Source organism: Pristiophorus japonicus, unplaced genomic scaffold (assembly GCF_044704955.1).
Source record: "Pristiophorus japonicus isolate sPriJap1 unplaced genomic scaffold, sPriJap1.hap1 HAP1_SCAFFOLD_30, whole genome shotgun sequence".
Classification (NCBI taxonomy): domain Eukaryota; kingdom Metazoa; phylum Chordata; class Chondrichthyes; family Pristiophoridae; genus Pristiophorus; species Pristiophorus japonicus.
The window spans coordinates 11,160,862-11,187,062 of NW_027252779.1; the positions used below are offsets into that span (position 1 = coordinate 11,160,862).

General features: G+C 44.3%; 18 non-coding genes across 18 annotated transcripts; all 18 read right to left on the reverse strand.

Moving 5' to 3' along the window:
• Nucleotides 1–1,849: 1,849 nt before the first annotated feature.
• Nucleotides 1,850–1,923, reverse strand: trnai-aau (transfer RNA isoleucine (anticodon AAU)). Its single transcript has one exon. It is a non-coding gene; the product is annotated as a tRNA-Ile (tRNA).
• Nucleotides 1,924–4,127: 2,204 nt separating this feature from the next.
• trnai-aau (transfer RNA isoleucine (anticodon AAU)) lies at nt 4,128–4,201 on the reverse strand. Its single transcript has one exon. It is a non-coding gene; the product is annotated as a tRNA-Ile (tRNA).
• Nucleotides 4,202–6,402: 2,201 nt separating this feature from the next.
• Nucleotides 6,403–6,476, reverse strand: trnai-aau (transfer RNA isoleucine (anticodon AAU)). The gene has a single exon. It is a non-coding gene; the product is annotated as a tRNA-Ile (tRNA).
• Nucleotides 6,477–7,893: 1,417 nt separating this feature from the next.
• On the reverse strand, nt 7,894–7,965 carry trnae-uuc (transfer RNA glutamic acid (anticodon UUC)). Its single transcript has one exon. It is a non-coding gene; the product is annotated as a tRNA-Glu (tRNA).
• A 541-nt stretch (nt 7,966–8,506) lies between these two features.
• Nucleotides 8,507–8,580, reverse strand: trnai-gau (transfer RNA isoleucine (anticodon GAU)). The gene has a single exon. It is a non-coding gene; the product is annotated as a tRNA-Ile (tRNA).
• Nucleotides 8,581–10,616: 2,036 nt separating this feature from the next.
• trnai-aau (transfer RNA isoleucine (anticodon AAU)) lies at nt 10,617–10,690 on the reverse strand. The gene has a single exon. It is a non-coding gene; the product is annotated as a tRNA-Ile (tRNA).
• Nucleotides 10,691–12,094: 1,404 nt separating this feature from the next.
• trnae-uuc (transfer RNA glutamic acid (anticodon UUC)) lies at nt 12,095–12,166 on the reverse strand. Its single transcript has one exon. It is a non-coding gene; the product is annotated as a tRNA-Glu (tRNA).
• A 541-nt stretch (nt 12,167–12,707) lies between these two features.
• On the reverse strand, nt 12,708–12,781 carry trnai-aau (transfer RNA isoleucine (anticodon AAU)). Its single transcript has one exon. It is a non-coding gene; the product is annotated as a tRNA-Ile (tRNA).
• A 2,036-nt stretch (nt 12,782–14,817) lies between these two features.
• Nucleotides 14,818–14,891, reverse strand: trnai-aau (transfer RNA isoleucine (anticodon AAU)). Its single transcript has one exon. It is a non-coding gene; the product is annotated as a tRNA-Ile (tRNA).
• Nucleotides 14,892–16,927: 2,036 nt separating this feature from the next.
• On the reverse strand, nt 16,928–17,001 carry trnai-aau (transfer RNA isoleucine (anticodon AAU)). The gene has a single exon. It is a non-coding gene; the product is annotated as a tRNA-Ile (tRNA).
• A 1,423-nt stretch (nt 17,002–18,424) lies between these two features.
• On the reverse strand, nt 18,425–18,496 carry trnae-uuc (transfer RNA glutamic acid (anticodon UUC)). The gene has a single exon. It is a non-coding gene; the product is annotated as a tRNA-Glu (tRNA).
• Nucleotides 18,497–19,037: 541 nt separating this feature from the next.
• On the reverse strand, nt 19,038–19,111 carry trnai-aau (transfer RNA isoleucine (anticodon AAU)). Its single transcript has one exon. It is a non-coding gene; the product is annotated as a tRNA-Ile (tRNA).
• A 1,423-nt stretch (nt 19,112–20,534) lies between these two features.
• Nucleotides 20,535–20,606, reverse strand: trnae-uuc (transfer RNA glutamic acid (anticodon UUC)). Its single transcript has one exon. It is a non-coding gene; the product is annotated as a tRNA-Glu (tRNA).
• A 542-nt stretch (nt 20,607–21,148) lies between these two features.
• On the reverse strand, nt 21,149–21,222 carry trnai-aau (transfer RNA isoleucine (anticodon AAU)). Its single transcript has one exon. It is a non-coding gene; the product is annotated as a tRNA-Ile (tRNA).
• A 1,423-nt stretch (nt 21,223–22,645) lies between these two features.
• On the reverse strand, nt 22,646–22,717 carry trnae-uuc (transfer RNA glutamic acid (anticodon UUC)). Its single transcript has one exon. It is a non-coding gene; the product is annotated as a tRNA-Glu (tRNA).
• Nucleotides 22,718–23,259: 542 nt separating this feature from the next.
• trnai-aau (transfer RNA isoleucine (anticodon AAU)) lies at nt 23,260–23,333 on the reverse strand. Its single transcript has one exon. It is a non-coding gene; the product is annotated as a tRNA-Ile (tRNA).
• Nucleotides 23,334–24,756: 1,423 nt separating this feature from the next.
• On the reverse strand, nt 24,757–24,828 carry trnae-uuc (transfer RNA glutamic acid (anticodon UUC)). The gene has a single exon. It is a non-coding gene; the product is annotated as a tRNA-Glu (tRNA).
• A 541-nt stretch (nt 24,829–25,369) lies between these two features.
• On the reverse strand, nt 25,370–25,443 carry trnai-aau (transfer RNA isoleucine (anticodon AAU)). Its single transcript has one exon. It is a non-coding gene; the product is annotated as a tRNA-Ile (tRNA).
• Between the last annotated feature and the right edge of the window lie 758 nt (nt 25,444–26,201).

Below are 26,201 nucleotides of genomic sequence, written 5' to 3' on the forward strand. Positions count from 1 at the left end.
ACTATTTCGGTCTGACAGTGAACGAAGCAAAGTTTTCTCACACCTTTTTGAAAGAAAACCTGACCCCGGAAGGAATTGCCCCACCCACTCTGTCCTCGTTTCGGGGCAATGGGTCCCAAACACATCTCAGAGCTCAGGTTGTGTCAATGTAAAGTATAATGATACCGAAAATCTTAATGCTCATGTTCCGTTATCAGTGCCCACGATCCAGGCAATGTTCTTGTACACGTTGCTAAGTTCAAAATGTGTATTTTTTCGCACTGGCAATGAATTAACTGATATCTGTGCTGTGATCAACTAGGTTACTTAGGGTGATGTCGTGCAAGAACGTAATGGAAGCCTAATTATAACGGTGATTGTTCTGACACTGCAGTTAAATGTTGGCAAATTTACAGTGTCAATCAGCAATTCAATTCCACATGTTGATTTAATGTTCTGCTGAAGTGTTCATAAAGAAACAAAGCTTGCACAACAGGCTCGATCTCACCGTCTTGAAGACACAGTGAAATATACTGGAGAGTTTATAACTGTTTGAGAACATAAAATGTCAGTAAAATATCCCGTTCTTTTCTCGACACTGATGGGCTGTGAAAGGGAGACCGGTCGAAGTCCCACAGAGCCGCACTGACCCCGAGGCAAGGTGAAATTCTAACAGGTTCGGTCCATAGCAGTGCTATGCTGAAGAGAGATAAGTGTCGCGAATAAAGGAGAGACTTAACAATACTGATGTTCAATATCGGTTAGATCAATCACTCCATGAATTCACTGCTGGGAAATTCAGAGCTTGTAAATTGCCTGTGAACGCTAAACATAGACACACAGTGAGCCAATGTGCAATATAGGAGGGGCCCAGGCCAAATGAATGCTCGGGATAAGTTATCAGTGGCAATGGCCCAGGCATTCACTGATTCCAGTCTTGCAGACGTTGCTAAGTTTAAAATGCTGAATATTTCCACACTGGCAATGCATTGACAGATGGTAAGCTAGAGTGATGTGCCGCAAAAATGTACACGGAAGGCTAAAGTTAGCCATGATTGGCAACATTTACGGTGTCAATCAGCACTCGTTGAGCGAGATCTCCTCATTTACTGCTGACTTTGAAACGGAATGCACAGAAGTGTGTGCTGTATCACTGCAACGAATGATGCGCTGCTGATGGTTGGGGCAGCAAGAGTGCAGTGAGCTGTGAATTTGTTCAGGAACAGCCTTGCAGGTCAAACGGCCGAAAATACAATGTTCCCTGACCGGAAATCGAACCCGGACCGCAGCGGTGAAAGCGCCTAAACCTAACCACTAAACCACCAGGGAAGCTGCTACACATTTGCTTGCCAACAAGCAGACCAACACAGTCTTTCCTGCTTGCTCCTTCCAAAGTCTCACCACTTTCGCGCCAGGTAAAACTGTTCGTAGCAAATGGCATTTTTTGTGGAGAACACCAAAGATATGTCCGCGCATCCGCAGCATCACGTGCGGGTAGGCATCCACTGAAATCTATTTCATTCTGTCCTTTTATCGGGATTTTTCACTTTCGGTGCCGGGTGAACATTTCATTTCGTGTTTTTGTCCTGAACTGCAGTCTTTTGCCCATCTCCAGGCGAGAGAACCGTTTTGGCTGTCTGTTCCTACTTTTGAGCATTTGCGGGAACAGGCCTCCGGTTCATCGTTTATCAGCAAACCAAGAAACAGAAATAAACAGAAAGATGTGCCTCTCAACCCCGTCGGCAAGTAGCAATGACTGTTATTCCAAATAATTCCCAACCCTTGGGATTCTGTGTGGATTTGTTTCATTATAAAGATTTGATTTTCAACGTGACTAAAAACCGAATAAAAATTATGAAAAACAATGGAATGGCCCGTACGGGGATCGAACCCACGACCTTGGCGTTATTAGCACCACGCTCTAACCAACTGAGCTAACCGGCCACAAGTTGTGTTAACGTTGCGTGAAAGCTCACTCTGCGGGGATTGACTTTCCAACTCACACTGGATGACAGATTTACTGCATAAACATTGAACGCATCACATCGCTTAAACATTGTTCACTGTTCATCTACAACACTGCGCAGAGTGTAAATAGAACGTAACAGAACGTAACCGCTTAATCTAAAAACAATTCATGTTGAAAATTATTATCACGCAACCGCTGAACAGCCCACTGTCCCGATATAAAATCAGCCACTACCCTTAGAATGAAGGGAACGCGAGATAACCAAAAATTGCTGAAACACGGGATTGAGCCATGAACCATCAGGATCTTCAATCAAACGCCTTCCCAACTGAACTATTTCGGTCTGACAGTGAACGAAGCAAAGTTTTCTCACATCTTTTTGAAAGAAAACCTGACCCCGGAAGGAATTGCCCCACCCAATCTGTCCTCGCTTCGGGGCAATGGGTCCCAAACACATCTCAGAGCTCAGGTTGTGTCAATGTAAAGTATAATGATACCGAAAATCTTAATGCTCATGTTCCGTTATCAGTGCCCACGATCCAGGCAATGGTCTTGTACACGTTGCTAATTTCAAAATGTGTATTTTTTCGCACTGGCAATGAATTAACTGATATCTGTGCTGTGATCAACTAGGTTACTTAGGGTGATGTCGTGCAAGAACGTAATGGAAGCCTAATTATAACGGTGATTGTTCTCACACTGCAGTTAAATGTTGGCAAATTTACAGTGTCAATCAGCAATTCAATTCCACATGTTGATTTAATGTTCTGCTGAAGTGTTCATAAAGAAACAAAGCTTGCACAACAGGCTCGATCTCACCGTCTTGAAGACACAGTGAAATATACTGGAGAGTTTATAACTGTGAGAACATAAAATGTCAGCAAAATATCCCATTCTTTTCTCGACACTGATGGGCTGTGAAAGGGAGACCGGCCGAAGTCCCACATAGCCGCACTGACCCCGAGGCAAGGTGAAATTCTAACAGGTTCAGTCCATAGCAGTGCTATGCTGAAGAGAGATAAGTGTCGCGAATAAAGGAGAGACTTAACAATACTGATGTTGAATATCCGTTAGATCAATCACTCCATGAATTCACTGCTGGGAAATTCAGAGCTTGTAAATTGCCTGTGAACGCTAAACATAGACACACAGTGAGCCAATGTGCAATATAGGAGGGGCCCAGGCCAAATGAATGCTCGGGATAAGTTATCAGTGGCCATGGCCCAGGCATTCACTGATTCCAGTCTTGCAGACGTTGCTAAGTTTAAAATGCTGAATATTTCCACACTGGCAATGCATTGACAGATGGTAAGCTAGAGTGATGTGCCGCAAAAATGTACACGGAAGGCTAAAGTTAGCCATGATTGGCAACATTTACGGTGTCAATCAGCACTAGTTGAGCGAGATCTCCTCATTAACTGCTGACTTTGAAACGGAAGGCACAGAAGTGTGTGCTGTATCACTACAACGAATGATGCGCTGCTGATGGTTGGGGCAGCAAGAGTGCAGTGAGCTGTGAATTTGTTCAGGAACAGCCTTGCAGGTCAAACGGCCGAAAATACAATGTTCCCTGACCGGAAATCGAACCCAGGCCGCAGCGGTGAAAGCGCCGAAACCTAACCACTAAACCACCAGGGAAGCTGCTACACATTTGCTTGCCAACAAGCAGACCAACATAGTCTTTCCTGCTTGCTCCTTCCAAAGTCTCACCACTTTCGCGCCAGGTAAAACTGTTCGTAGCAAATGGCATTTTTTGTGGAGAACACCAAAGATATGTCCGCGCATCCGCAGCATCACGTGCGGGTAGGCATCCACTGAAATCTATTTCATTCTGTCCTTTTCTCGGGATTTTTCACTCTCGGTGCCGGGTGAACATTTCATTTAGTGTTTTTGTCCTGAACTGCAGTCTTTTGCCCATCTCCAGGCGACAGAACCGTTCTGGCTGTCTGTTCCTACTTTTGAGCATTTACGGGAACAGGCCTCCGGTTCATCGTTTATCAGCAAACCAAGAAACAGAAATAAACAGAAAGATGTGCCTCTCCACCCCGTCGGCAAGTAGCAATGACTGTTATTCCAAATAATTCCCAACCCTTGGGATTCTGTGTGGATTTGTTTCATTATAAAGATTTGATTTTCAACGTGACTAAAAACCGAATAAAAATTATGAAAAACACTGGAATGGCCCGTACGGGGATCGAACCCGCGACCTTGGCGTTATTAGCACCACGCTCTAACCAACTGAGCTAACCGGCCACAAGTTGTGTTAACGTTGCGTGAAAGCTCACTCTGCGGGGATTGTGTTTCCAACTCACACTGGATGACAGATTTACTGCATAAACATTGAACGCATCACATCGCTTAAACATTGTTCACTGTTCATCTACAACACTGCGCAGAGTGTAAATAGAACGTAACAGAACGTAACAGCTTAATCTAAAAACAATTCATGTTGAAAATTATTATCACGCAACCGCTGAACAGCCCACTGTCCCGATATAAAATCAGCCACTACCCTTAGAATGAAGGGAACGCGAAATAACCAAAAATTGCTGAAACACGGGATTGAGCCATGAACCATCTGTATCTTCAATCAAACGCCTTCCCAACTGAACTATTTCGGTCTGACAGTGAACGAAGCAAAGTTTTCTCACACCTTTTTGAAAGAAAACCTGACCCCGGAAGGAATTGCCCCACCCACTCTGTCCTCGTTTCGGGGCAATGGGTCCCAAACACATCTCAGAGCTTAGGTTGTGTCAATGTAAAGTATAATGATACCGAAAATCTTAATGCTCATGTTCCGTTATCAGTGCCCACGATCCAGGCAATGGTCTTGTACACGTTGCTAAGTTCAAAATGTGTATTTTTTCGCACTGGCAATGAATTAACTGATATCTGTGCTGTGATCAACTAGGTTACTTAGGGTGATGTCGTGCAAGAACGTAATGGAAGCCTAATTATAACGGTGATTGTTCTCACACTGCAGTTAAATGTTGGCAAATTTACAGTGTCAATCAGCAATTCAATTCCACATGTTGATTTAATGTTCTGCTGAAGTGTTCATAAAGAAACAAAGCTTGCACAACAGGCTCGATCTCACCGTCTTGAAGACACAGGGAAATATACTGGAGAGTTTATAACTGTTTGAGAACATAAAATGTCAGTAAAATATCCCGTTCTTTTCTCGACACTGATGGGCTGTGAAAGGGAGACCGGCCGAAGTCCCACATAGCCGCACTGACCCCGAGGCAAGGTGAAATTCTAACAGGTTCAGTCCATAGCAGTGCTATGCTGAAGAGAGATAAGTGTCGCGAATAAAGGAGAGACTTAACAATACTGATGTTGAATATCGGTTAGATCAATCACTCCATGAATTCACTGCTGGGAAATTCAGAGCTTGTAAATTGCCTGTGAACGCTAAACATAGACACACAGTGAGCCAATGTGCAATATAGGAGGGGCCCAGGCCAAATGAATGCTCGGGATAAGTTATCAGTGGCCATGGCCCAGGCATTCACTGATTCCAGTCTTGCAGACGTTGCTAAGTTTAAAATGCTGAATATTTCCATACTGGCAATGCATTGACAGATGGTAAGCTAGAGTGATTTGTCGCAAAAATGAACACGGAAGGCTAAAGTTAGACATGATTGGCAACATTTACGGTGTCAATCAGCACCAGTTGAGCGAGATCTCCTCATTTACTGCTCACTTTGAAACGGAAGGCACAGAAGTGTGTGCTGTATCACTACAACGAATGATGCGCTGCTGATGGTTGGGGCAGCAAGAGTGCAGTGAGCTGTGAATTTGTTCAGGAACAGCCTTGCAGGTCAAACGGCCGAAAATACAATGTTCCCTGAAATCGAACCCGGGCCGCAGCGGTGAAAGCGCCGAAACCTAACCATTAAACCACCAGGCAAGCTGCTACACATTTGCTTGCCAACAAGCAGACCAACATAGTCTTTCCTGCTTGCTCCTTCCAAAGTCTCACCACTTTCGCGCCAGGTAAAACTGTTCGTAGCAAATGGCATTTTTTGTGGAGAACACCAAAGATATGTCCGCGCATCCGCAGCATCACGTGCGGGTAGGCATCCACTGAAATCTATTTCATTCTGTCCTTTTCTCGGGATTTTTCACTCTCGGTGCCGGGTGAACATTTCATTTAGTGTTTTTGTCCTGAACTGCAGTCTTTTGCCCATCTCCAGGCGACAGAACCGTTCTGGCTGTCTGTTCCTACTTTTGAGCATTTACGGGAACAGGCCTCCGGTTCATCGTTTATCAGCAAACCAAGAAACAGAAATAAACAGAAAGATGTGCCTCTCCACCCCGTCGGCAAGTAGCAATGACTGTTATTCCAAATAATTCCCAACCCTTGGGATTCTGTGTGGATTTGTTTCATTATAAAGATTTGATTTTCAACGTGACTAAAAACCGAATAAAAATTATGAAAAACACTGGAATGGCCCGTACGGGGATCGAACCCGCGACCTTGGCGTTATTAGCACCACGCTCTAACCAACTGAGCTACCCGGCCACAAGTTGTGTTAACGTTGCGTGAAAGCTCACTCTGCGGGGATTGTGTTTCCAAATCACACTGGATGACAGATTTACTGCATAAACATTGAACGCATCACATCGCTTAAACATTGTTCACTGTTCATCTACAACACTGCGCAGAGTGTAACTAGAACGTAACAGAACGTAACAGCTTAATCTAAAAACAATTCATGTTGAAAATTATTATCACGCAACCGCTGAACAGCCCACTGTCCCGATATAAAATCAGCCACTACCCTTAGAATGAAGGGAACGCGAAATAACCAAAAATTGCTGAAACACGGGATTGAGCCATGAACCATCTGTATCTTCAATCAAACGCCTTCCCAACTGAACTATTTCGGTCTGACAGTGAACGAAGCAAAGTTTTCTCACACCTTTTTGAAAGAAAACCTGACCCCGGAAGGAATTGCCCCACCCACTCTGTCCTCGTTTCGGGGCAATGGGTCCCAAACACATCTCAGAGCTCAGGTTGTGTCAATGTAAAGTATAATGATACCGAAAATCTTAATGCTCATGTTCCGTTATCAGTGCCCACGATCCAGGCAATGGTCTTGTACACGTTGCTAAGTTCAAAATGTGTATTTTTTCGCACTGGCAATGAATTAACTGATATCTGTGCTGTGATCAACTAGGTTACTTAGGGTGATGTCGTGCAAGAACGTAATGGAAGCCTAATTTTAACGGTGATTGTTCTCACACTGCAGTTAAATGTTGGCAAATTTACAGTGTCAATCAGCAATTCAATTCCACATGTTGATTTAATGTTCTGCTGAAGTGTTCATAAAGAAACAAAGCTTGCACAACAGGCTCGATCTCACCGTCTTGAAGACACAGTGAAATATACTGGAGAGTTTATAACTGTTTGAGACTTAACAATACTGATGTTGAATATCGGTTAGATCAATCACTCCATGAATTCACTGCTGGGAAATTCAGAGCTTGTAAATTGCCTGTGAACGCTAAACATAGACACACAGTGAGCCAATGTGCAATACAGGAGGGGCCCAGGCCAAATGAATGCTCGGGATAAGTTATCAGTGGCCATGGCCCAGGCATTCACTGATTCCAGTCTTGCAGACGTTGCTAAGTTTAAAATGCTGAATATTTCCACACTGGCAATGCATTGACAGATGGTAAGCTAGAGTGATGTGCCGCAAAAATGTACACGGAAGGCTAAAGTTAGCCATGATTGGCAACATTTACGGTGTCAATCAGCACCAGTTGAGCGAGATCTCCTCATTTACTGCTCACTTTGAAACGGAAGGCACAGAAGCGTGTCCTGTATCACTACAACGAATGATGCGCTGCTGATGGTTGGGGCAGCAAGAGTGCAGTGAGCTGTGAATTTGTACAGGAACAGCCTTGCAGGTCAAACGGCCGAAAATACAATGTTCCCTGACCGGGAATCGAACCCGGGCCGCAGCGGTGAAAGCGCCGAAACCTAACCACTAAACCACCAGGGAAGCTGCTACACATTTGCTTGCCAACAAGCAGACCAACACAGTCTTTCCTGCTTGCTCCTTCCAAAGTCTCACCACTTTCGCGCCAGGTAAAACTGTTCGTAGCAAATGGCATTTTTTGTGGAGAACACCAAAGATATGTCCGCGCATCCGCAGCATCACGTGCGGGTAGGCATCCACTGAAATCTATTTCATTCTGTCCTTTTCTCGGGATTTTTCACTCTCGGTGCCGGGTGAACATTTCATTTAGTGTTTTTGTCCTGAACTGCAGTCTTTTGCCCATCTCCAGGCGACAGAACCGTTCTGGCTGTCTGTTCCTACTTTTGAGCATTTACGGGAACAGGCCTCCGGTTCATCGTTTATCAGCAAACCAAGAAACAGAAATAAACAGAAAGATGTGCCTCTCCACCCCGTCGGCAAGTAGCAATGACTGTTATTCCAAATAATTCCCAACCCTTGTGATTCTGTGTGGATTTGTTTCATTATAAAGATTTGATTTTCAACGTGACTAAAAACCGAATAAAAATTATGAAAAACACTGGAATGGCCCGTACGGGGATCGAACCCGCGACCTTGGCGTTATCAGCACCACGCTCTAACCAACTGAGCTAACCCGCCACAAGTTGTGTTAACGTTGCGTGAAAGCTCACTCTGCGGGGATTGTGTTTCCAACTCACACTGGATGACAGATTTACTGCATAAACATTGAACGCATCACATCGCTTAAACATTGTTCACTGTTCATCTACAACACTGCGCAGAGTGTAAATAGAACGTAACAGAACGTAACAGCTTAATCTAAAAACAATTCATGTTGAAAATTATTATCACGCAACCGCTGAACAGCCCACTGTCCCGATATAAAATCAGCCACTACCCTTAGAATGAAGGGAACGCGAAATAACCAAAAATTGCTAAAACACGGGATTGAGCCATGAACCATCTGGATCTTCAGTCAAACGCCTTCCCAACTGAACTATTTCGGTCTGACAGTGAACGAAGCAAAGTTTTCTCACACCTTTTTGAAAGAAAACCTGACCCCGGAAGGAATTGCCCCACCCACTCTGTCCTCGTTTCGGGGCAATGGGTCCAAAACACATCTCAGAGCTCAGGTTGTGTCAATGTAAAGTATAATGATACCGAAAATCTTAATGCTCATGTTCCGTTATCAGTGCCCACGATCCAGGCAATGGTCTTGTACACGTTGCTAAGTTCAAAATGTGTATTTTTTCGCACTGGAAATGAATTAACTGATATCTGTGCTGTGATCAACTAGGTTACTTAGGGTGATGTCGTGCAAGAACGTAATGGAAGCCTAATTATAACGGTGATTGTTGTCACACTGCAGTTAAATGTTGGCAAATTTACAGTGTCAATCAGCAATTCAATTCCACATGTTGATTTAATGTTCTGCTGAAGTGTTCATAAAGAAACAAAGCTTGCACAACAGGCTCGATCTCACCGTCTTGAAGACACAGTGAAATATACTGGAGAGTTTATAACTGTGTGAGACTTAACAATACTGATGTTGAATATCGGTTAGATCAATCACTCCATGAATTCACTGCTGGGAAATTCAGAGCTTGTAAATTGCCTGTGAACGCTAAACATAGACACACAGTGAGCCAATGTGCAATATAGGAGGGGCCCAGGCCAAATGAATGCTCGGGATAAGTTATCAGTGGCCATGGCCCAGGCATTCACTGATTCCAGTCTTGCAGACGTTGCTAAGTTTAAAATGCTGAATATTTCCACACTGGCAATGCATTGACAGATGGTAAGCTAGAGTGATGTGCCGCAAAAATGTACACGGAAGGCTAAAGTTAGCCATGATTGGCAACATTTACGGTGTCAATCAGCACCAGTTGAGCGAGAGCGAGATCTCCTCATTTACTGCTGACTTTGAAACGGAAGGCACAGAAGTGTGTGCTGTATCACTACAACGAATGATGCGCTGCTGATGGTTGGGGCAGCAAGAGTGCAGTGAGCTGTGAATTTGTTCAGGAACAGCCTTGCAGGTCAAACGGCCGAAAATACAATGTTCCCTGACCGGGAATCGAACCCAGGCCACAGCGGTGAAAGCGCCGAAACCTAACCACTAAACCACCAGGGAAGCTGCTACACATTTGCTTGCCAACAAGCAGACCAACACAGTCTTTCCTGCTTGCTCCTTCCAAAGTCTCACCACTTTCGCGCCAGGTAAAACTGTTCGGAGCAAATGGCATTTTTTGTGGAGAACACCAAATATATGTCCGCGCATCCGCAGCATCACGTGCGGGTAGGCATCCACTGAAATCTATTTCATTCTGTCCTTTTCTCGGGATTTTTCACTCTCGGTGCCGGGTGAACATTTCATTTAGTGTTTTTGTCCTGAACTGCAGTCTTTTGCCCATCTCCAGGCGAAAGAACCGTTCTGGCTGTCTGTTCCTACTTTTGAGCATTTACGGGAACAGGCCTCCGGTTCATCGTTTATCAGCAAACCAAGAAACAGAAATAAACAGAAAGATGTGCCTCTCAACCCCGTCGGCAAGTAGCAATGACTGTTATTCCAAATAATTCCCAACCCTTGTGATTCTGTGTGGATTTGTTTCATTATAAAGATTTGATTTTCAACGTGACTAAAAACCGAATAAAAATTATGAAAAACACTGGCATGGCCCGTACGGGGATCGAACCCGCGACCTTGGCGTTATTAGCACCACGCTCTAACCAACTGAGCTACCCGGCCACAAGTTGTGTTAACGTTGCGTGAAAGCTCACTCTGCGGGGATTGTGTTTCCAACTCACACTGGATGACAGATTTACTGCATAAACATTGAACGCATCACATCGCTTAAACATTGTTCACTGTTCATCTACAACACTGCGCAGAGTGTAAATAGAACGTAACAGAACGTAACAGCTTAATCTAAAAATAATTCATGTTGAAAATTATTATCACGCAACCGCTGAACAGCCCACTGTCCCGATATAAAATCAGCCACTACCCTTAGAATGAAGGGAACGCGAAATAACCAAAAATTGCTGAAACACGGGATTGAGCCATGAACCATCGGGATCTTCAATCAAACGCCTTCCCAACTGAACTATTTCGGTCTGACAGTGAACGAAGCAAAGTTTTCTCACACCTTTTTGAAAGAAAACCTGACCCCGGAAGGAATTGCCCCACCCACTCTGTCCTCGTTTCGGGGCAATGGGTCCCAAATACATCTCAGAGCTCAGGTTGTGTCAATGTAAAGTATAATGATACCGAAAATCTTAATGCTCATGTTCCGTTATCAGTGCCCACGATCCAGGCAATGGTCTTGTACACGTTGCTAAGTTCAAAATGTGTATTTTTTCGCACTGGCAATGAATTAACTGATATCTGTGCTGTGATCAACTAGGTTACTTAGGGTGATGTCGTGCAAGAACGTAATGGAAGCCTAATTTTAACGGTGATTGTTCTCACACTGCAGTTAAATGTTGGCAAATTTACAGTGTCAATCAGCAATTCAATTCCACATGTTGATTTAATGTTCTGCTGAAGTGTTCATAAAGAAACAAAGCTTGCACAACAGGCTCGAGCTCACCGTCTTGAAGACACAGTGAAATATACTGGAGAGTTTATAACTGTTTGAGACTTAACAATACTGATGTTGAATATCGGTTAGATCAATCACTCCATGAATTCACTGCTGGGAAATTCAGAACTTGTAAATTGCCTGTGAACGCTAAACATAGACACACAGTGAGCCAATGTGCAATATAGGAGGGGCCCAGGCCAAATGAATGCTCGGGATAAGTTATCAGTGGCCATGGCCCAGGCATTCACTGATTCCAGTCTTGCAGACGTTGCTAAGTTTAAAATGCTGAATATTTCCACACTGGCAATGCATTGACAGATGGTAAGCTAGAGTGATGTGCCGCAAAAATGTACACGGACCATGATTGGCAACATTTACGGTGTCAATCAGCACCAGTTGAGCGAGATCTCCTCATTTGCTGCTCACTTTGAAACGGAAGGCACAGAAGCGTGTCCTGTATCACTACAACGACTGATGCGCTGCTGATGGTTGGGGCAGCAAGAGTGCAGTGAGCTGTGAATTTGTACAGGAACAGCCTTGCAGGTCAAACGGCCGAAAATACAATGTTCCCTGACCGGGAATCGAACCCGGGCCGCAGCGGTGAAAGCGCCGAAACCTAACCACTAAACCACCAGGGAAGCTGCTACACCTTTGCTTGCCAACAAGCAGACCAACACAGTCTTTCCTGCTTGCTCCTTCCAAAGTCTCACCACTTTCGCGCCAGGTAAAACTGTTCGTAGCAAATGGCATTTTTTGTGGAGAACACCAAAGATATGTCCGCGCATCCGCAGCATCACGTGCGGGTAGGCATCCACTGAAATCTATTTCATTCTGTCCTTTTCTCGGGATTTTTCACTCTCGGTGCCGGGTGAACATTTCATTTAGTGTTTTTGTCCTGAACTGCAGTCTTTTGCCCATCTCCAGGCGACAGAACCGTTCTGGCTGTCTGTTCCTACTTTTGAGCATTTACGGGAACAGGCCTCCGGTTCATCGTTTATCAGCAAACCAAGAAACAGAAATAAACAGAAAGATGTGCCTCTCCACCCCGTCGGCAAGTAGCAATGACTGTTATTCCAAATAATTCCCAACCCTTGTGATTCTGTGTGGATTTGTTTCATTATAAAGATTTGATTTTCAACGTGACTAAAAACCGAATAAAAATTATGAAAAACACTGGAATGGCCCGTACGGGGATCGAACCCGCGACCTTGGCGTTATTAGCACCACGCTCTAACCAACTGAGCTAACCGGCCACAAGTTGTGTTAACGTTGCGTGAAAGCTCACTCTGCGGGGATTGTGTTTCCAACTCACACTGGATGACAGATTTACTGCATAAACATTGAACGCATCACATCGCTTAAACATTGTTCACTGTTCATCTACAACACTGCGCAGAGTCTAAATAGAACGTAACAGAACGTAACAGCTTAATCTAAAAACAATTCATGTTGAAAATTATTATCACGCAACCGCTGAACAGCCCACTGTCCCGATATAAAATCAGCCACTACCCTTAGAATGAAGGGAACGCGAAATAACCAAAAATTGCTGAAACACGGGATTGAGCCATGAACCATCTGGATCTTCAGTCAAACGCCTTCCCAACTGAACTATTTCGGTCTGACAGTGAACGAAGCAAAGTTTTCTCACACCTTTTGGAAAGAAAACCTGACCCCGGAAGGAATTGCCCCACCCACTCTGTCCTCGTTTCGGGGCAATGGGTCCAAAGCACATCTCAGAGCTCAGGTTGTGTCAATGTAAAGTATAATGATACCGAAAATCTTAATGCTCATGTTCCGTTATCAGTGCCCACGATCCAGGCAATGGTCTTGTACACGTTGCTAAGTTCAAAATGTGTATTTTTTCGCACTGGCAATGAATTAACTGATATCTGTGCTGTGATCAACTAGGTTACTTAGGGTGATGTCGTGCAAGAACGTAATGGAAGCCTAATTATAACGGTGATTGTTGTCACACTGCAGTTAAATGTTGGCAAATTTACAGTGTCAATCAGCAATTCAATTCCACATGTTGATTTAATGTTCTGCTGAAGTGTTCATAAAGAAACAAAGCTTGCACAACAGGCTCGATCTCACCGTCTTGAAGACACAGTGAAATATACTGGAGAGTTTATAACTGTTTGAGACTTAACAATACTGATGTTGAATATCGGTTAGATCAATCACTCCATGAATTCACTGCTGGGAAATTCAGAGCTTGTAAATTGCCTGTGAACGCTAAACATAGACACACAGTGAGCCAATGTGCAATATAGGAGGGGCCCAGGCCAAATGAATGCTCGGGATAAGTTATCAGTGGCCATGGCCCAGGCATTCACTGATTCCAGTCTTGCAGACGTTGCTAAGTTTAAAATGCTGAATATTTCCACACTGGCAATGCATTGACAGATGGTAAGCTAGAGTGATGTGCCGCAAAAATGTACACGGAAGGCTAAAGTTAGCCATGATTGGCAACATTTACGGTGTCAATCAGCACCAGTTGAGCGAGAGCGAGATCTCCTCATTTACTGCTGACTTTGAAACGGAAGGCACAGAAGTGTGTGCTGTATCACTACAACGAATGATGCGCTGCTGATGGTTGGGGCAGCAAGAGTGCAGTGAGCTGTGAATTTGTTCAGGAACAGCCTTGCAGGTCAAACGGCCGAAAATACAATGTTCCCTGACCGGGAATCGAACCCAGGCCGCAGCGGTGAAAGCGCCGAAACCTAACCACTAAACCACCAGGGAAGCTGCTACACATTTGCTTGCCAACAAGCAGACCAACACAGTCTTTCCTGCTTGCTCCTTCCAAAGTCTCACCACTTTCGCGCCAGGTAAAACTGTTCGTAGCAAATGGCATTTTTTGTGGAGAACACCAAAGATATGTCCGCGCATCCGCAGCATCACGTGCGGGTAGGCATCCACTGAAATCTATTTCATTCTGTCCTTTTCTCGGGATTTTTCACTCTCGGTGCCGGGTGAACATTTCATTTAGTGTTTTTGTCCTGAACTGCAGTCTTTTGCCCATCTCCAGGCGACAGAACCGTTCTGGCTGTCTGTTCCTACTTTTGAGCATTTACGGGAACAGGCCTCCGGTTCATCGTTTATCAGCAAACCAAGAAACAGAAATAAACAGAAAGATGTGCCTCTCCACCCCGTCGGCAAGTAGCAATGACTGTTATTCCAAATAATTCCCAACCCTTGTGATTCTGTGTGGATTTGTTTCATTATAAAGATTTGATTTTCAACGTGACTAAAAACCGAATAAAAATTATGAAAAACACTGGAATGGCCCGTACGGGGATCGAACCCGCGACCTTGGCGTTATTAGCACCACGCTCTAACCAACTGAGCTAACCGGCCACAAGTTGTGTTAACGTTGCGTGAAAGCTCACTCTGCGGGGATTGTGTTTCCAACTCACACTGGATGACAGATTTACTGCATAAACATTGAACGCATCACATCGCTTAAACATTGTTCACTGTTCATCTACAACACTGCGCAGAGTCTAAATAGAACGTAACAGAACGTAACAGCTTAATCTAAAAACAATTCATGTTGAAAATTATTATCACGCAACCGCTGAACAGCCCACTGTCCCGATATAAAATCAGCCACTACCCTTAGAATGAAGGGAACGCGAAATAACCAAAAATTGCTGAAACACGGGATTGAGCCATGAACCATCTGGATCTTCAGTCAAACGCCTTCCCAACTGAACTATTTCGGTCTGACAGTGAACGAAGCAAAGTTTTCTCACACCTTTTGGAAAGAAAACCTGACCCCGGAAGGAATTGCCCCACCCACTCTGTCCTCGTTTCGGGGCAATGGGTCCAAAGCACATCTCAGAGCTCAGGTTGTGTCAATGTAAAGTATAATGATACCGAAAATCTTAATGCTCATGTTCCGTTATCAGTGCCCACGATCCAGGCAATGGTCTTGTACACGTTGCTAAGTTCAAAATGTGTATTTTTTCGCACTGGCAATGAATTAACTGATATCTGTGCTGTGATCAACTAGGTTACTTAGGGTGATGTCGTGCAAGAACGTAATGGAAGCCTAATTATAACGGTGATTGTTGTCACACTGCAGTTAAATGTTGGCAAATTTACAGTGTCAATCAGCAATTCAATTCCACATGTTGATTTAATGTTCTGCTGAAGTGTTCATAAAGAAACAAAGCTTGCACAACAGGCTCGATCTCACCGTCTTGAAGACACAGTGAAATATACTGGAGAGTTTATAACTGTTTGAGACTTAACAATACTGATGTTGAATATCGGTTAGATCAATCACTCCATGAATTCACTGCTGGGAAATTCAGAGCTTGTAAATTGCCTGTGAACGCTAAACATAGACACACAGTGAGCCAATGTGCAATATAGGAGGGGCCCAGGCCAAATGAATGCTCGGGATAAGTTATCAGTGGCCATGGCCCAGGCATTCACTGATTCCAGTCTTGCAGACGTTGCTAAGTTTAAAATGCTGAATATTTCCACACTGGCAATGCATTGACAGATGGTAAGCTAGAGTGATGTGCCGCAAAAATGTACACGGAAGGCTAAAGTTAGCCATGATTGGCAACATTTACGGTGTCAATCAGCACCAGTTGAGCGAGAGCGAGATCTCCTCATTTACTGCTGACTTTGAAACGGAAGGCACAGAAGTGTGTGCTGTATCACTACAACGAATGATGCGCTGCTGATGGTTGGGGCAGCAAGAGTGCAGTGAGCTGTGAATTTGTTCAGGAACAGCCTTGCAGGTCAAACGGCCGAAAATACAATGTTCCCTGACCGGGAATCGAACCCAGGCCACAGCGGTGAAAGCGCCAAAACCTAACCACTAAACCACCAGGGAAGCTGCTACACATTTGCTTGCCAACAAGCAGACCAACACAGTCTTTCCTGCTTGCTCCTTCCAAAGTCTCACCACTTTCGCGCCAGGTAAAACTGTTCGGAGCAAATGGCATTTTTTGTGGAGAACACCAAAGATATGTCCGCGCATCCGCAGCATCACGTGCGGGTAGGCATCCACTGAAATCTATTTCATTCTGTCCTTTTCTCGGGATTTTTCACTCTCGGTGCCGGGTGAACATTTCATTTAGTGTTTTTGTCCTGAACTGCAGTCTTTTGCCCATCTCCAGGCGACAGAACCGTTCTGGCTGTCTGATCCTACTTTTGAGCATTTACGGGAACAGGCCTCCGGTTCATCGTTTATCAGCAAACCAAGAAACAGAAATAAACAGAAAGATGTGCTTCTCCACCCCGTCGGCAAGTAGCAATGACTGTTATTCCAAATAATTCCCAACCCTTGTGATTCTGTGTGGATTTATTTCATTATAAAGATTTGATTTTCAACGTGACTAAAAACCGAATAAAAATTATGAAAAACACTGGAATGGCCCGTACGGGGATCGAACCCGCGACCTTGGCGTTATTAGCACCACGCTCTAACCAACTGAGCTAACCGGCCACAAGTTGTGTTAACGTTGCGTGAAAGCTCACTCTGCGGGGATTGTGTTTCCAACTCACACTGGATGACAGATTTACTGCATAAACATTGAACGCATCACATCGCTTAAACATTGTTCACTGTTCATCTACAACACTGCGCAGAGTGTAAATAGAACGTAACAGAACGTAACAGCTTAATCTAAAAACAATTCATGTTGAAAATTATTATCACGCAACCGCTGAACAGCCCACTGTCCCGATATAAAATCAGCCACTACCCTTAGAATGAAGGGAACGCGAAATAACCAAAAATTGCTGAAACACGGGATTGAGCCATGAACCATCTGGATCTTCAGTCAAACGCCTTCCCAACTGAACTATTTCGGTCTGACAGTGAACGAAGCAAAGTTTTCTCACACCTTTTTGAAAGAAAACCTGACCCCGGAAGGAATTGCCCCACCCACTCTGTCCTCGTTTCGGGGCAATGGGTCCAAAACACATCTCAGAGCTCAGGTTGTGTCAATGTAAAGTATAATGATACCGAAAATCTTAATGCTCATGTTCCGTTATCAGTGCCCACGATCCAGGCAATGGTCTTGTACACGTTGCTAAGTTCAAAATGTGTATTTTTTCGCACTGGCAATGAATTAACTGATATCTGTGCTGTGATCAACTAGGTTACTTAGGGTGATGTCGTGCAAGAACGTAATGGAAGCCTAATTATAACGGTGATTGTTGTCACACTGCAGTTAAATGTTGGCAAATTTACAGTGTCAATCAGCAATTCAATTCCACATGTTGATTTAATGTTCTGCTGAAGTGTTCATAAAGAAACAAAGCTTGCACAACAGGCTCGATCTCACCGTCTTGAAGACACAGTGAAATATACTGGAGAGTTTATAACTGTTTGAGACTTAACAATACTGATGTTGAATATCGGTTAGATCAATCACTCCATGAATTCACTGCTGGGAAATTCAGAGCTTGTAAATTGCCTGTGAACGCTAAACATAGACACACAGTGAGCCAATGTGCAATATAGGAGGGGCCCAGGCCAAATGAATGCTCGGGATAAGTTATCAGTGGCCATGGCCCAGGCATTCACTGATTCCAGTCTTGCAGACGTTGCTAAGTTTAAAATGCTGAATATTTCCACACTGGCAATGCATTGACAGATGGTAAGCTAGAGTGATGTGCCGCAAAAATGTACACGGAAGGCTAAAGTTAGCCATGATTGGCAACATTTACGGTGTCAATCAGCACCAGTTGAGCGAGAGCGAGATCTCCTCATTTACTGCTGACTTTGAAACGGAAGGCACAGAAGTGTGTGCTGTATCACTACAACGAATGATGCGCTGCTGATGGTTGGGGCAACAAGAGTGCAGTGAGCTGTGAATTTGTTCAGGAACAGCCTTGCAGGTCAAACGGCCGAAAATACAATGTTCCCTGACCGGGAATCGAACCCGGGCCGCAGCGGTGAAAGCGCCGAAACCTAACCACTAAACCACCAGGGAAGCTGCTACACATTTGCTTGCCAACAAGCACACCAACACAGTCTTTCCTGCTTGCTCCTTCCAAAGTCTCACCACTTTCGCGCCAGGTAAAACTGTTCGTAGCAAATGGCATTTTTTGTGGAGAACACCAAAGATATGTCCGCGCATCCGCAGCATCACGTGCGGGTAGGCATCCACTGAAATCTATTTCATTCTGTCCTTTTCTCGGGATTTTTCACTCTCGGTGCCGGGTGAACATTTCATTTAGTGTTTTTGTCCTGAACTGCAGTCTTTTGCCCATCTCCAGGCGACAGAACCGTTCTGGCTGTCTGTTCCTACTTTTGAGCATTTACGGGAACAGGCCTCCGGTTCATCGTTTATCAGCAAACCAAGAAACAGAAATAAACAGAAAGATGTGCCTCTCCACCCCGTCGGCAAGTAGCAATGACTGTTATTCCAAATAATTCCCAACCCTTGTGATTCTGTGTGGATTTGTTTCATTATAAAGATTTGATTTTCAACGTGACTAAAAACCGAATAAAAATTATGAAAAACGCTGGAATGGCCCGTACGGGGATCGAACCCGCGACCTTGGCGTTATTAGCACCACGCTCTAACCAACTGAGCTAACCGGCCACAAGTTGTGTTAACGTTGCGTGAAAGCTCACTCTGCGGGGATTGTGTTTCCAACTCACACTGGATGACAGATTTACTGCATAAACATTGAACGCATCACATCGCTTAAACATTGTTCACTGTTCATCTACAACACTGCGCAGAGTCTAAATAGAACGTAACAGAACGTAACAGCTTAATCTAAAAACAATTCATGTTGAAAATTATTATCACGCAACCGCTGAACAGCCCACTGTCCCGATATAAAATCAGCCACTACCCTTAGAATGAAGGGAACGCGAAATAACCAAAAATTGCTGAAACACGGGATTGAGCCATGAACCATCTGGATCTTCAGTCAAACGCCTTCCCAACTGAACTACTTCGGTCTGACAGTGAACGAAGCAAAGTTTTCTCACACCTTTTTGAAAGAAAACCTGACCCCGGAAGGAATTGCCCCACCCACTCTGTCCTCGTTTCGGGGCAATGGGTCCAAAACACATCTCAGAGCTCAGGTTGTGTCAATGTAAAGTATAATGATACCGAAAATCTTAATGCTCATGTTCCGTTATCAGTGCCCACGATCCAGGCAACGGTCTTGTACACGTTGCTAAGTTCAAAATGTGTATTTTTTCGCACTGGCAATGAATTAACTGATATCTGTGCTGTGATCAACTAGGTTACTTAGGGTGATGTCGTGCAAGAACGTAATGGAAGCCTAATTATAACGGTGATTGTTGTCACACTGCAGTTAAATGTTGGCAAATTTACAGTGTCAATCAGCAATTCAATTCCACATGTTGATTTAATGTTCTGCTGAAGTGTTCATAAAGAAACAAAGCTTGCACAACAGGATCGATCTCACCGTCTTGAAGACACAGTGAAATATACTGGAGAGTTTATAACTGTTTGAGACTTAACAATACTGATGTTGAATATCGGTTAGATCAATCACTCCATGAATTCACTGCTGGGAAATTCAGAGCTTGTAAATTGCCTGTGAACGCTAAACATAGACACACAGTGAGCCAATGTGCAATATAGGAGGGGCCCAGGCCAAATGAATGCTCGGGATAAGTTATCAGTGGCCATGGCCCAGGCATTCACTGATTCCAGTCTTGCAGACGTTGCTAAGTTTAAAATGCTGAATATTTCCACACTGGCAATGCATTGACAGATGGTAAGCTAGAGTGATGTGCCGCAAAAATGTACACGGAAGGCTAAAGTTAGCCATGATTGGCAACATTTACGGTGTCAATCAGCACCAGTTGAGCGAGAGCGAGATCTCCTCATTTACTGCTGACTTTGAAACGGAAGGCACAGAAGTGTGTGCTGTATCACTACAACGAATGATGCGCTGCTGATGGTTGGGGCAGCAAGAGTGCAGTGAGCTGTGAATTTGTTCAGGAACAGCCTTGCAGGTCAAACGGCCGAAAATACAATGTTCCCTGACCGGGAATCGAACCCGGGCCGCAGCGGTGAAAGCGCCGAAACCTAACCACTAAACCACCAGGGAAGCTGCTACACATTTGCTTGCCAACAAGCAGACCAACACAGTCTTTCCTGCTTGCTCCTTCCAAAGTCTCACCACTTTCGCGCCAGGTAAAACTGTTCGTAGCAAATGGCATTTTTTGTGGAGAACACCAAAGATATGTCCGCGCATCCGCGAGCGTCACGTGCGGGTAGGCATCCACTGAAATCTATTTCATTCTGTCCTTTTCTCGGGATTTTTCACTCTCGGTGCCGGGTGAACATTTCATTTAGTGTTTTTGTCCTGAACTGCAGTCTTTTGCCCATCTCCAGGCGACAGAACCGTTCTGGCTGTCTGTTCCTACTTTTGAGCATTTACGGGAACAGGCCTCCGGTTCATCGTTTATCAGCAAACCAAGAAACAGAAATAAACAGAAAGATGTGCCTCTCCACCCCGTCGGCAAGTAGCAATGACTGTTATTCCAAATAATTCCCAACCCTTGTGATTCTGTGTGGATTTGTTTCATTATAAAGATTTGATTTTCAACGTGACTAAAAACCGAATAAAAATTATGAAAAACGCTGGAATGGCCCGTACGGGGATCGAACCCGCGACCTTGGCGTTATTAGCACCACGCTCTAACCAACTGAGCTAACCGGCCACAAGTTGTGTTAACGTTGCGTGAAAGCTCACTCTGCGGGGATTGTGTTTCCAACTCACACTGGATGACAGATTTACTGCATAAACATTGAACGCATCACATCGCTTAAACATTGTTCACTGTTCATCTACAACACTGCGCAGAGTCTAAATAGAACGTAACAGAACGTAACAGCTTAATCTAAAAACAATTCATGTTGAAAATTATTATCACGCAACCGCTGAACAGCCCACTGTCCCGATATAAAATCAGCCACTACCCTTAGAATGAAGGGAACGCGAAATAACCAAAAATTGCTGAAACACGGGATTGAGCCATGAACCATCTGGATCTTCAGTCAAACGCCTTCCCACCTGAACTACTTCGGTCTGACAGTGAACGAAGCAAAGTTTTCTCACACCTTTTTGAAAGAAAACCTGACCCCGGAAGGAATTGCCCCACCCACTCTGTCCTCGTTTCGGGGCAATGGGTCCAAAACACATCTCAGAGCTCAGGTTGTGTCAATGTAAAGTATAATGATACCGAAAATCTTAATGCTCATGTTCCGTTATCAGTGCCCACGATCCAGGCAACGGTCTTGTACACGTTGCTAAGTTCAAAATGTGTATTTTTTCGCACTGGCAATGAATTAACTGATATCTGTGCTGTGATCAACTAGGTTACTTAGGGTGATGTCGTGCAAGAACGTAATGGAAGCCTAATTATAACGGTGATTGTTGTCACACTGCAGTTAAATGTTGGCAAATTTACAGTGTCAATCAGCAATTCAATTCCACATGTTGATTTAATGTTCTGCTGAAGTGTTCATAAAGAAACAAAGCTTGCACAACAGGATCGATCTCACCGTCTTGAAGACACAGTGAAATATACTGGAGAGTTTATAACTGTTTGAGACTTAACAATACTGATGTTGAATATCGGTTAGATCAATCACTCCATGAATTCACTGCTGGGAAATTCAGAGCTTGTAAATTGCCTGTGAACGCTAAACATAGACACACAGTGAGCCAATGTGCAATATAGGAGGGGCCCAGGCCAAATGAATGCTCGGGATAAGTTATCAGTGGCCATGGCCCAGGCATTCACTGATTCCAGTCTTGCAGACGTTGCTAAGTTTAAAATGCTGAATATTTCCACACTGGCAATGCATTGACAGATGGTAAGCTAGAGTGATGTGCCGCAAAAATGTACACGGAAGGCTAAAGTTAGCCATGATTGGCAACATTTACGGTGTCAATCAGCACCAGTTGAGCGAGAGCGAGATCTCCTCATTTACTGCTGACTTTGAAACGGAAGGCACAGAAGTGTGTGCTGTATCACTACAACGAATGATGCGCTGCTGATGGTTGGGGCAGCAAGAGTGCAGTGAGCTGTGAATTTGTTCAGGAACAGCCTTGCAGGTCAAACGGCCGAAAATACAATGTTCCCTGACCGGGAATCGAACCCGGGCCGCAGCGGTGAAAGCGCCGAAACCTAACCACTAAACCACCAGGGAAGCTGCTACACATTTGCTTGCCAACAAGCAGACCAACACAGTCTTTCCTGCTTGCTCCTTCCAAAGTCTCACCACTTTCGCGCCAGGTAAAACTGTTCGTAGCAAATGGCATTTTTTGTGGAGAACACCAAAGATATGTCCGCGCATCCGCGAGCGTCACGTGCGGGTAGGCATCCACTGAAATCTATTTCATTCTGTCCTTTTCTCGGGATTTTTCACTCTCGGTGCCGGGTGAACATTTCATTTAGTGTTTTTGTCCTGAACTGCAGTCTTTTGCCCATCTCCAGGCGACAGAACCGTTCTGGCTGTCTGTTCCTACTTTTGAGCATTTACGGGAACAGGCCTCCGGTTCATCGTTTATCAGCAAACCAAGAAACAGAAATAAACAGAAAGATGTGCCTCTCCACCCCGTCGGCAAGTAGCAATGACTGTTATTCCAAATAATTCCCAACCCTTGTGATTCTGTGTGGATTTGTTTCATTATAAAGATTTGATTTTCAACGTGACTAAAAACCGAATAAAAATTATGAAAAACACTGGAATAGCCCGTACGGGGATCGAACCCGCGACCTTGGCGTTATTAGCACCACGCTCTAACCAACTGAGCTAACCGGCCACAAGTTGTGTTAACGTTGCGTGAAAGCTCACTCTGCGGGGATTGTGTTTCCAACTCACACTGGATGACAGATTTACTGCATAAACATTGAACGCCTCACATCGCTTAAACATTGTTCACTGTTCATCTACAACACTGCGCAGAGTCTAAATAGAACGTAACAGAACGTAACAGCTTAATCTAAAAACAATTCATGTTGAAAATTATTATCACGCAACCGCTGAACAGCCCACTGTCCCGATATAAAATCAGCCACTACCCTTAGAATGAAGGGAACGCGAAATAACCAAAAATTGCTGAAACACGGGATTGAGCCATGAACCATCTGGATCTTCAGTCAAACGCCTTCCCAACTGAACTATTTCGGTCTGACAGTGAACGAAGCAAAGTTTTCTCACACCTTTTGGAAAGAAAACCTGACCCCGGAAGGAATTGCCCCACCCACTCTGTCCTCGTTTCGGGGCAATGGGTCCAAAGCACATCTCAGAGCTCAGGTTGTGTCAATGTAAAGTATAATGATACCGAAAATCTTAATGCTCATGTTCCGTTATCAGTGCCCACGATCCAGGCAATGGTCTTGTACACGTTGCTAAGTTCAAAATGTGTATTTTTTCGCACTGGCAATGAATTAACTGATATCTGTGCTGTGATCAACTAGGTTACTTAGGGTGATGTCGTGCAAGAACGTAATGGAAGCCTAATTATAACAGTGATTGTTGTCACACTGCAGTTAAATGTTGGCAAATTTACAGTGTCAATCAGCAATTCAATTCCACATGTTGATTTAATGTTCTGCTGAAGTGTTCATAAAGAAACAAAGCTTGCACAACAGGCTCGATCTCACCGTCTTGAAGACACAGTGAAATATACTGGAGAGTTTATAACTGTTTGAGACTTAACAATACTGATGTTGAATATCGGTTAGATCAATCACTCCATGAATTCACTGCTGGGAAATTCAGAGCTTGTAAATTGCCTGTGAACGCTAAACATAGACACACAGTGAGCCAATGTGCAATATAGCAGGGGCCCAGGCCAAATGAATGCTCGGGATAAATTATCAGTGGCCATGGCCCAGGCATTCACTGATTCCAGTCTTGCAGACGTTGCTAAGTTTAAAATGCTGAATATTTCCACACTGGCAATGCATTGACAGATGGTAAGCTAGAGTGATGTGCCGCAAAAATGTACACGGAAGGCTAAAGTTAGCCATGATTGGCAACATTTACGGTGTCAATCAGCACCAGTTGAGCGAGAGCGAGATCTCCTCATTTACTGCTGACTTTGAAACGGAAGGCACAGAAGTGTGTGCTGTATCACTACAACGAATGATGCGCTGCTGATGGTTGGGGCAGCAAGAGTGCAGTGAGCTGTGAATTTGTTCAGGAACAGCCTTGCAGGTCAAACGGCCGAAAATACAATGTTCCCTGACCGGGAATCGAACCCGGGCCGCAGCGGTGAAAGCGCCGAAACCTAACCACTAAACCACCAGGGAAGCTGCTACACCTTTGCTTGCCAACAAGCAGACCAACACAGTCTTTCCTGCTTGCTCCTTCCAAAGTCTCACCACTTTCGCGCCAGGTAAAACTGTTCGTAGCAAATGGCATTTTTTGTGGAGAACACCAAAGATATGTCCGCGCATCCGCAGCATCACGTGCGGGTAGGCATCCACTGAAATCTATTTCATTCTGTCCTTTTCTCGGGATTTTTCACTCTCGATGCCGGGTGAACATTTCATTTAGTGTTTTTGTCCTGAACTGCAGTCTTTTGCCCATCTCCAGGCGACAGAACCGTTCTGGCTGTCTGTTCCTACTTTTGAGCATTTACGGGAACAGGCCTCCGGTTCATCGTTTATCAGCAAACCAAGAAACAGAAATAAACAGAAAGATGTGCCTCTCCACCCCGTCGGCAAGTAGCAATGAGTGTTATTCCAAATAATTCCCAACCCTTGTGATTCTGTGTGGATTTGTTTCATTATAAAGATTTGATTTTCAACGTGACTAAAAACCGAATAAAAATTATGAAAAACGCTGGAATGGCCCGTACGGGGATCGAACCCGCGACCTTGGCGTTATTAGCACCACGCTCTAACCACCTGAGCTAACCGGCCACAAGTTGTGTTAACGTTGCGTGAAAGCTCACTCTGCTGGGATTGTGTTTCCAACTCACACTGGATGACAGATTTACTGCATAAACATTGAACGCATCACATCGCTTAAACATTGTTCACTGTTCATCTACAACACTGCGCAGAGTGTAAATAGAACGTAACAGAACGTAACAGCTTAATCTAAAAACAATTCATGTTGGAAATTATTATCACGCAACCGCTGAACAGCCCACTGTCCCGATATAAAATCAGCCACTACCCTTAGAATGAAGGGAACGCGAAATAACCAAAAATTGCTGAAACACGGGATTGAGCCATGAACCATCTGGATCTTCAGTCAAACGCCTTCCCAACTGAACTATTTCGGTCTGACAGTGAACGAAGCAAAGTTTTCTCACACCTTTTTGAAAGAAAACCTGACCCCGGAAGGAATTGCCCCACCCACTCTGTCCTCGTTTCGGGTCAATGGGTCCAAAACACATCTCAGAGCTCAGGTTGTGTCAATGTAAAGTATAATGATACCGAAAATCTTAATGCTCATGTTCCGTTATCAGTGCCCACGATCCAGGCAACGGTCTTGTACACGTTGCTAAGTTCAAAATGTGTATTTTTTCGCACTGGCAATGAATTAACTGATATCTGTGCTGTGATCAACTAGGTTACTTAGGGTGATGTCGTGCAAGAACGTAATGGAAGCCTAATTATTACGGTGATTGTTGTCACACTGCAGTTAAATGTTGGCAAATTTACAGTGTCAA